We start from the raw sequence: 10545 nt of genomic DNA, 5'->3' as shown, positions 1-10545 counted from the left end.
GTCAGAATCTCCTTGGTATGCAGACTTTGCTAATTATCTAGTAAGTGGGTTGCTACCACCTGAGCTGAAATTTCAAGAGAAAAAGAAGTTTCTTCATGATGTTAAGAGCTACCAGTGGGATAACCCACATCTGTATAAGCTATGTTGAGATCAAGTAATTAGAAGATGTGTTGCAGCAGAAGAAATACCTCATATACTGGAGTCATGCCATGCTGCAGCATACGGAGGACATTTTGGGGGTCACAGAACAGCTGCCAAAATTATGCAATCAGGTTATTTTTGGCCCACTATTTTTAAAGATGCTTATGACTTTGTTAAATGTTGTGACAGATGTCAAAGAACAAGGAACATAACTAGCAGACATGAGATGCCATTGACCAACATACTGGAAGTGGAAGTTTTTGATGTTTGGGGAATAGATTTCATGGGACCCTTTCCCCCATCCTTTGGGAACTTATATATCCTGGTTGCTGTAGATTATGTCTCCAAGTGGGTGGAAGCTACAACATTACCTACCAATGATGCTAAAACCGTGGTAACATTTCTTTAAAAAAATGTTTTCTCCAAGTTTGGCACTCCTAGAGCAATTATTAGTGATGAAGGTGCACATTTTTACAACAAAATATTTGCTGCCGCAATGATGAAATATGGAGTAAGATTCAAGGTAGCAACAGCATATCACCCACAATCAAATGGTCAGGCTGAAGTGTCTAACAGAGAAATTAAGAAGATCTTAGAAAAAGTGGTGAACCCAACCAGGAAAGATTGGTCTTTACATTTGCATGACTCTTTATGGGCCTACAGAATAGCATACAAAACTCCACCCGGCATGTCTCCCTACCGAATTGTTTATGGCAAGGCTTGTCATTTGCCCTAGAGCTCGAGCATAAAGCACACTGGGCACTGAAGAAACTAAATTGGGACATGCATGCTGTAGCAGAACAAAGGAAGCTTCAACTTTGTGAGCATGATGAATTAAGGTTATTTTCGTATGAAAATGCCATAATTTATAAAGAGAGAACAAAACACTGGCATGACAAGCATATTCAACACAGAAAGTTCACCCCTGGTCAATTAGTGCTCCTCCACAATACAAGACTAAGATTGTTTCTGGGAAAGCTCAAGTCACGATGGTATGGCCCATTTAAGCTGTTAAAATCTTACCCTCATGGAGCTGTTGATCTTTTGGATGAACAAACAGGCCACCAATTCAAGGTTAATGGGCACAGGGTTAAGCATTACATACATCCAGCAGCAGAAGGTTCAAATGAGGTGTTACTCCTTCAAGAACCCAGTTATTGAGCAAAGACAGAAGGTCAGACTAAAGGACCTTAAATCAAGCGCTTCATGGGAGGCAGCCCATTGAGGAACCAGCCACTATAAACCAATTTTGATATCCTTTAGTTTTATGGACAGCTATTCTTCTTTACTATTTTCGTTAATCGTGTTTTGCCATTTTTTTATTTTTAATTTTACAGTATTGAATCCCTTATTTTCGATGTCATTTAATCTATTTATTTTCATAATTTTAGACTTAATTTTAGTTTGAAATAAAGGTTACAATTGAATTTCAGATTGACAAGTGCAAGTATCTGGTGACAGAACTTAGAGGACAACAATCACGTGTCAGATGCTTTGGTATAGAGTCTGTACCCGTTATTGGAATGAGCAAAGGGGGGGCTGCAGTAACAATTTTTCCTGTTACAGTAAAAATAAACAAAAACAAATACGTGAAATAAATTAACTAAAAATTAAATTAATAAAATAAAATAAAATTACAAAGAAAAATAAATTGAAAATTAAATTACAGAATTTTAAAGAAGAGAAAAAGGAAAGAAATACTAACCTTTAAATGTAGATTCACTTTTTTTTCTCTTTTTTTTTAATAATAAAAAAAATACAAGAAAACAAATAAAAGAAATTATTCACAAAAATTAATTCTATGAATTAAAATTACTTACCTCCCCGGCAACGGCGCCAAAAACTTGTTGTGCAAATTTTAATGTACTCGCAAGCGCACGAATCTATTGTAGTATACACTAATGGTGACGAGTGTCGATCCCACGAGGAGGTGGATTTTAATTATATATTGAATTAATTTTGTAAATGGGTAGTTGGATTTATGGTGGAAATGATTTGAAATATGCTAATAATTAAATTAAAATGGCGAGAATAAATTCTAAAATTGCAATTGCAATTGAGAGAATAAATTGAAGAGAAAATCTATTAAATTGACGTACTTGGGTATCTGGATCCGTATCAACATGCATCATGGGCTAAATAATCCGTATTAATGCCAATTAAATCATGAGGGGGGATTCCACACCTCATGAAACCACGCTCTAATCAATATGGTGCTAAGGGCTTATCGTGCCAAATAATAATAACCTTGTACTAGAGGGCCGGTGAAACCAAGGCGGTACTAGACAAGAATATTATTATTTGTCGACGAGAAGTCAAAACATCCACAAAAACTAGAGGGGAAGAGAAAATAAATTTACCAAATTAAGCCCATGACACATGTTGAGACTTCACCTTCAACCCAAGCTTGAAAGAAAACTAGCCACTCATAATTGAACTAGGGGCAAAATGGGAATTTATTAAAATACAAACAAAATACAAGATGGAGAGAAAATTACAGAAAATGGAGTCCAAAAATGGATTCAGAGCTATCAAATTAGGGGGGGGAGGCCCCCTTTTTATAGATACATGAAGTAAATCATGGCCATCGGATTAAAAACAGTTTGGACGCTCAGGATTGCGCCACGTCATCAGTCAACAGTCCACGGTTTGACCACGCGGATGAACAATAACGCGGTTTGACTCGGATGAACAGTAACGCGGTTTGGTTGAAAATAATCCTGTGTGATGCATGTATCGTATGCGATATTTTTCATCCACTGATATGCTGCCACGTCACCATCAACAGTACATAAGAATTTTAGCCCAACAGGATCATGACACCTCATCAGTCAATGCCACATCATCGGTCAATGCCACGTCATCGATCCATCTATGTGAACAGTGTTGTGAACAGTGTTGTGAACAGTAACGTAGTTAGTACCGTACACGTGAATAGTACCGTACATATGAATAGTGCCATTTTCCTTTTATGCTCCTCCTAAGGTTTTCGACCATCCTGAGTTCAAAAGTGATGTCCGTTTTGCCGTCTGATCTCTCCTTTATTGTGAAATGACTATAATGCCCCTAAAATACATAAAATACTTAATTAAAATAAAACACATGTAATTAAATCACAAGAAGGTTAAATACATAAAAGTAAGGGTTGTTAGTAAGACTTAAAATGTAAAATGACGGTTTTCTCCTTTATAAATATGCATTTTCTAACACTCAACACACCCCCCAACCAGCTTTTTGCTAGTCCCTAGCAAATAAAGCGAAAACAAAATTCAAATTCAAAATAATTTTTTTTTAATAGAAACACTCATATTTATTAAATCAGATTAATGATAGCAATCAAATAAAAGTATAAGCATTATCTCCAGTCTAAAGCAACATCACACCCACATCAACCATCCACATGAATCAGCCCAGTAGACTTTGTTATAGCTACTTTCAAGAATGACATGTCAAACCCCAAAATCTCACTGGAAGTATTGACACTCTCACAAAGAAATTAAAACCAATAAAAATAGTCACTCCAATGAATGGTAATTGAGAGAGAAAATAATAAAGAAGTGATATCACATGCTCTCACCAAGATGAAATAAATATGCCTTCAGCTTAGAAATAATACGAACTCAAGTCAAACAAAAATGCTAGTCAACCCACTTTATTTATCTTTTTTTTTTTTTATGCATCACTACATCTTTTTAGCCCATATAACTAGCTTCTACTTCAAATTATAGTTCCCTAAAATCAAGAAGGACTTTTATTAGGACGTAACGTAGGCTAGGGACATGGCTAACAAAGAAGGAAAATAAGGAAAACAAAGTGTATGTTTGAGAAAAATGCAGAGAATTTTTTTTTTTTTTGAAAGTTGCAAGGTGGATTTCACCTTTTATTTTTTTTCTTTTGAAACAACAACTTTTGTTTTTATTTTTTTATTTTTGGCATAACTTTACTGAACAACATAATTATTTACATTTTCTCAAACATAAATAGGTGATGGAACTTATAAGACATTGGGTAATACTCCAAATCGGAGTGGGTGAAGATGATAAGTTGACAAAGAAAAAGGTTTTTTTTTTTTTAAAAGGCTCAAAAGGGTTAACTATGGATATTTGATAAAAGGGATGGCTAGAAAGGCTCAAACGGATCAAAGATGGCCTTTCCATCGTCTTTTAGGGCTCTAAATAATCTTCCATATCTACTAGTTAGATGGGCCTCCAAATGTAGCAACACACTCTTTTTTCTTTTTTTTCTTTTTTTTTATTTTACAATTTTTTTTAAGGGTTAACTCAAAAGCAATTTAGAGATTGAGTGTAAAATAATAAACTGCTAAGCTGTATAAAGAGTGGGCAAAAGGGTTATTCTCCAAGAAAAATAATAGGCTCAAAAACTCACTTGGTACTTATTATGACATATTCATTCCTTCAAGCAACTCACATTTGTCTCCGACATCAACATGTAAAGTAGCAAACATAGCGTAACATCACTTAAGACCAAAGATAATACAAATATTAAAATTTGAAATTAATCATGTCATCCAATGTTAAAACAAATCACAAATTTTTTTTTTAACAACATTCTACCCCCCAACCTATTCTAAACATGAAAGGAAAATATGCATGCAGAAATGTGAAAATGATGCATAAAAACTAATTAGAAAAGTTACACGTAAAATGATAGAAAACGAAAATGATTTTTTTTTTTTTAAGAAGATGGGTTTCTAGAGGAACTACACTCCATATTCAGCCATCTTCGACTCAAAAGTTGGAAAATGTATATGTATAGAGGAGAAATTAAAAAGAAGAAAAATAAACATAAACACATAATAAAGAAAAAGAAAATGTCTGAATTTTTTTTTTAAGTTTTTTTTTTTAATTTTTATTTAAAACGATGAAGATGCGTTTCTAGAGTCACTACACTCCATATTCAGTCATCTTCAACACAAAAAGTTAGCAACAATTAGTTTCTACAACAAAAAATTAGTAAAAACTTAACCAAAATTCCACAATTGTCGATTATTCCCTCCCCCCAACCAGAACGAAACATTGTCCTCAATGTTTGAAATAAAAGAAATAGAGTTTAGAAGACATCACCTGGGTGGTGCAACACAGAAAACAATATTTACAAGCGGAGAGTTAAATCTAATTTGTACTTCTTACTGCGGCTACTGTTACCATCATTATTTGGTCGCTCCAACACAAAGGTCCAGGGGTCTGGCTCCGGTTTATAAGCTTGTAACATATCAAGTAGCTCATTAGCAGTGTGAGCACAAATAAAGAGTTTTTTCACATTAGAAGGAATAAAATAGTTTTTTATTGCATGGTTAAGAAATGCGATAAAGCCATCATAAAATTTATTGACATTTAACAAACCGATGGGTTTCTGGTGAATGTGTAGATGGGCCCAAGATGCTAGTGTGATAAGTGCCTCTAGTGTTGCAAGATCTCCTGGAAGGAAAATAAAAGCATCAGCATGATTAAGCATTTAAGTTATTCTTTCTTGCATACCTGAGACAACTAACTCTTCTCCAGTTGATAAGTCAGACGAACTGCCCAACGGTTTTAGGACTCTTGGGATGATGCCTAACACTTGACTTCCTCTGACAAAAGCTGCTTCAGAGACCATTTTTGATAACCCTCGGTTACCTCCTCCATACACCAAGTGTAATTTTCTCTCTGCTATACTTCGACCAAGATCGATGGCTGCCTCAACGAACTCTTTATGTTTGCCATAAGTAAATCCAGAAAGCACACAAATGTTCTTGAATTGTCTATTTGGAGTAGCTGCCATTGTGATACTTCTCGAAAAACAATTTGTGAGTGCTTGACAAAAAAAAAATCACATTTAAGAGTCTTGGTGACAGTGGGTCACAGTTGTGTATGAGGTAACATGTCAGTGTCAAATAACGCGTAAAGCACGTGGCTCGCGAGTCAAAAAGGAAACAGTAAAAAGGAAAAAGTAAACAGTAATAAGAAAAAAAGCAAACAATAATAAAATTATTAAGGACAATAATACACACAATAAAACAATAGTGAAATAAAATAACAGTAAAGTGAAAGGATATTTACAGGTAGTTGCGACTGTGGCTCACATCTTCCTCTGGTTTTACGTCCAGAAACGGCTTGAACGCCCTCTATGGGTCGAGGATAGGCTTCCTATCCAGTTTTCTTATAAACTGGCAAACAGGGTCGTTTATAGTCAGATTCCCGAGACTATATCGTGCATGCTCTTTCTGGAATAATGGCCATAACTGGAGAATCGCTCCTTGCGCATATCCACTGGGATGCGTTTCAAGAGACAAAAGGATATCATCCAATGACTCTTTATTCAAGCCATCCCTAATGAATTGAATCTTATCTTCCCTGTTATCAGACACCATTCCTAAAGAACATGGGTTTTTATTGCAACTCATTCTGGCACACTTATGACAAGCAACAGAAATTCTTCGAGCTCGTCGTTTTCTTGCATAATTTCCTTTACCACAACCAGGCATGTATGCAATAAATTTTGGAGGTAACTCACCTGCCGATCGTACTTTAGCCTCGATTAACCAACGGATGTCAGCAGGTATGTTATTCCTCATGAGTAATCGCATGCGTTCGGACCGAGCTTTATAGATCGTAAGTAGGGCATTCTGAGGAAGTGAAGGGAATCGCTTGTGAAGTTTCGCTAGAATCTCGTTTCTGTCCAAACCTTCACCTCAGAATATCAGTTATTATGGGAAACTGAAGTAACCGACTTGATTGTCACGGAGTACCGTTATCCGCCACTTCACCGGGGTAACAAACTAAAGCACACAAACAGAAAAACAAATTAAAACACACAAAGAAAATTAAAATCGTCCTCTTATTGAATTTACCTCAAGCTCCAACTGGATCTCGTAAACACTTCTCTCAATGTCTCTGAGTTGGCTTTCTAAACCCTCAACATAGGCTACTAACTCTGGTGGTTGTAGAGCCCAAATGCGATGTGTTTTACAAAATTGAATCTGCCTTTTGAGATGAGTTTTGACACGTTGAAGTGGTTTAAGAATGTTCAGGAGGAACGGTCTAAGTAAGGTACTCATGATTAAAAACGATAAAAGAAAACTTAATAGTTAAACAAACACACTTATGCAAAAATAATTTCAATTAGCAGAAGAATAATATAAAGAAAAAAAAATCAAATCAACGAAAAGAAAAAAAAATCAATTCAAATCTGATGGGTCACTCAAATTTATTTCGGTGTCTTCTCCATGTGGTTGGTATTCTAGATATGGCTTTAATATTTGACCATTAACTTTAAACGTGACACCGTTCTTTGGGTCCTTAATTTCAATTGCCCCATGTGGAAAAACAGTATGAACAATAAATGGGCCAGACCAACGAGAGCGTAACTTACCTGGGAATAGGTGCAAGCGAGAATTGAATAAAAGCACTTTCTGACCTGGAGTGAATGATTTTCTCATAATTTGCTTATCATGGAAGACTTTCATTCGTTGCTTGTAAATCTTGGCATTTTCGTATGCATCATTACGAATTTCTTCAAGTTCTGCTAGCTGTAATCTTCTTTCTGAGCTGGCTTGCTGCATGTCAAAATTGAATTTCTTGATGGCCCAATATGCACGATGCTCGAATTTCACAGGTAGGTGGCAAGCTTTTCCATACACTAGCCTGTAGGGTGACATCCCAATCGGGGTCTTGAAAGCCGTTCTATATGCCCATAAGGCATCATCAAGTCTTAATGACCAATCTTTTCTGTCTGGCCTCACCGTCTTTTCTAATATGTGCTTTATTTCTCGATTGGAGATCTCAACTTGGCCACTGGTTTGCGGATGATACGGGGTCGCCACTTTGTGTGTGATTGAATACTTTGTCAAAAGAGCTTTGAATGCTTTGTTACAAAAGTGGGCACCACCATCACTGATTATTGCTCGAGGGAATCCAAAGCGTGAGACAATATTGCTTTTCAAAAATCCTATCACCACCTTGTGATCATTGGTTCTACATGGAATTGCTTCTACCCATTTCGATACGTAGTCAACAGCAACCAATATGTATTGATGGCCAAAAGACGGGGGAAAGGGTCCCATGAAGTCGATACCCCATACATAAAAAATCTCAACCACTAAAATTGGATTTAGTGGCATCATATTCCTTCGCGTAATGCTCCCCATTCGTTGACACCTATCACATGAAGAACAAAAAGTGTAAGCATCTCGAAATATAGTTGGCCAATAAAAACCACAATATAATACTTTAGTTGCTGTTTTCTTAGCACTGAAATGGCCTCCACAAGCTTGTTCATGGCAGAATGAAAGAATATTCTGAATTTCATTTTCTGGGACACATCGTCTAACAATTTGATCAGAACAATACTTGAACAAATATGGGTCATCCTAAAAGAAATTCTTTATCTCTGCAAAGAATTTAGCCTTATCTTGCTTGGTCCAATGCTCTGGAAGTTGACCTGTAACAAGATAATTCACGATGTCAGCATACCAAGGTAATACTTCCACACTCATTAATTGTTCATCTGGAAATGACTCATTCAATATTAATGGCTCTGTAATTGTGTCAAAATGGAGACGAGAGAGGTGGTCTGCCACAACATTTTCTGTCCCTTTCTTATCTTTGAATTCCAAGTCAAATTCCTACAAGAGTAACACCCAACGAATTAGTCTAGCTTTTGCATCTTTCTTTGTGAGAAGATATTTAAGAGCAGCATGATCTGTGAACACGATTATTTTACAACCAATGAGATAAGATCGAAATTTCTCCAATGCAAACACTACTGCTAGCATTTTTTTTTCAGTAGTTGAATAGTTCAACTGTGCATCATTCAATGTCATACTAGCATAGTAAATAACATGAGGAATTCGATCAACTCTTTGTCCTAATACTGCTCCTACTACATAATCAGATGCATCACACATTAGCTCAAATGGTAAGCTCCAGTTTGGGGGCTGAATGATGGGTGATGATGTCAACAACTGCTTTAATTTTCCAAATGCCACAAGACATGAATCATCAAAGACAAAAGGTACATCCTTAGCAAGTAAATTGCATAAGGGTCTAGAAACTTTGCTAAAATCTTTAATGAAACGTCTATAGAAACCAGCATGCCCAAGGAAAGATCTTACTTCTCTGACTGTTTTGGGTGGAGGAAGATTAAAAATGAGATCCACCTTGGCTTTGTCAACCTCAATACCTTTCCTCGAAATGATGTGACCGAGAACAATACCTTGTTTTACCATAAAATGGCATTTCTCCCAATTTAATACCAAGTTCTTCTCGATACATCTCTGCAAAACTAGTGTTAGATGATGTAAACATTGATCAAACGAGTCACCAAAGACAGAAAAGTCATCCATAAAGACTTCAAGGAATCGTTCAACCATATCAGAAAAAATGCTCAACATGCATCGTTGAAATATAGCAGATGCATTACATAATCCAAATGGCATTCTCCTATATGCAAATGTGCCAAAAGGGCAAGTGAAAGTAGTTTTCTCTTGATCTTTTGTTGTTATGGGAATCTGATTATATCCTGAGTAGCCATCTAGAAAGCAATAAAATTCATGGCCTGCTAATCTATCAAGCATTTGATCAATAAATGGTAAAGGAAAATGGTCTTTACGTGTGACAGAATTCAACTTTCTATAATCAATGCATACACGCCATCCTGTAGTTACTCTAGTGGGTATCAATTCATTATCAGCATTGGTAACTACTGTGACTCCTGACTTTTTGGGGACAACTTGCACAAGACTGACCCATGAACTATCAGAAATTGGGTAAATGATACCTGCGTCTAATAGCTTAAGGACTTCTGTTCTAACAACTTCTTTCATATTAAGATTTAACCGACGTTGCATTTCCCTAGTAGATTTAGCATTTTCATCAAGGTGAATGTAATGCATGCAGTCTACTGGGTTTATACCTTTTATGTCCGCTATGGTCCATCCTAATGCTCCTTTGTGATCTTTTAAAACATCCAACAACTTACCTTTTTGTTCGTCATTTAGGGATGATGAGATGATTACCGGTAGAGTACTTTCTTCTCCCAAAAATGCATATTCCAATGTGTTGGGTAATGGTTTGAGCTCGAGTTTCGGTGGTGATTCTGATGATGGGATGAGTTTCTTCTCTGATGGTGTTAGTTGTTCAACTCTTGACTTCCATTTATTAGTGTCCATATATGTGCTGAGTCAAGCAGGGTGTTGACCTTATCAACCGATCTGTCAATATCAAAATCAAAACCAAAGTGAGTTAAACATGTTTGTAAAGGATCATCAATAAGGTTTGAAAGAAAAGTGTTATCAACTATTGTTTCTATTAAATCCACATCAACAATTCCATCATCTGCATTGTGAGGTTGTTTGGCAATGTTGAAGATGTTCAACTCCATAGTCATGTTGCCGAAGGATAACTG

The sequence above is a fragment of the Citrus sinensis genome, chromosome 8 (assembly GCF_022201045.2).
Source record: "Citrus sinensis cultivar Valencia sweet orange chromosome 8, DVS_A1.0, whole genome shotgun sequence".
Lineage (NCBI taxonomy): Eukaryota > Viridiplantae > Streptophyta > Magnoliopsida > Sapindales > Rutaceae > Citrus > Citrus sinensis.
Note: the sequence above shows the minus strand (reverse complement) of the source record.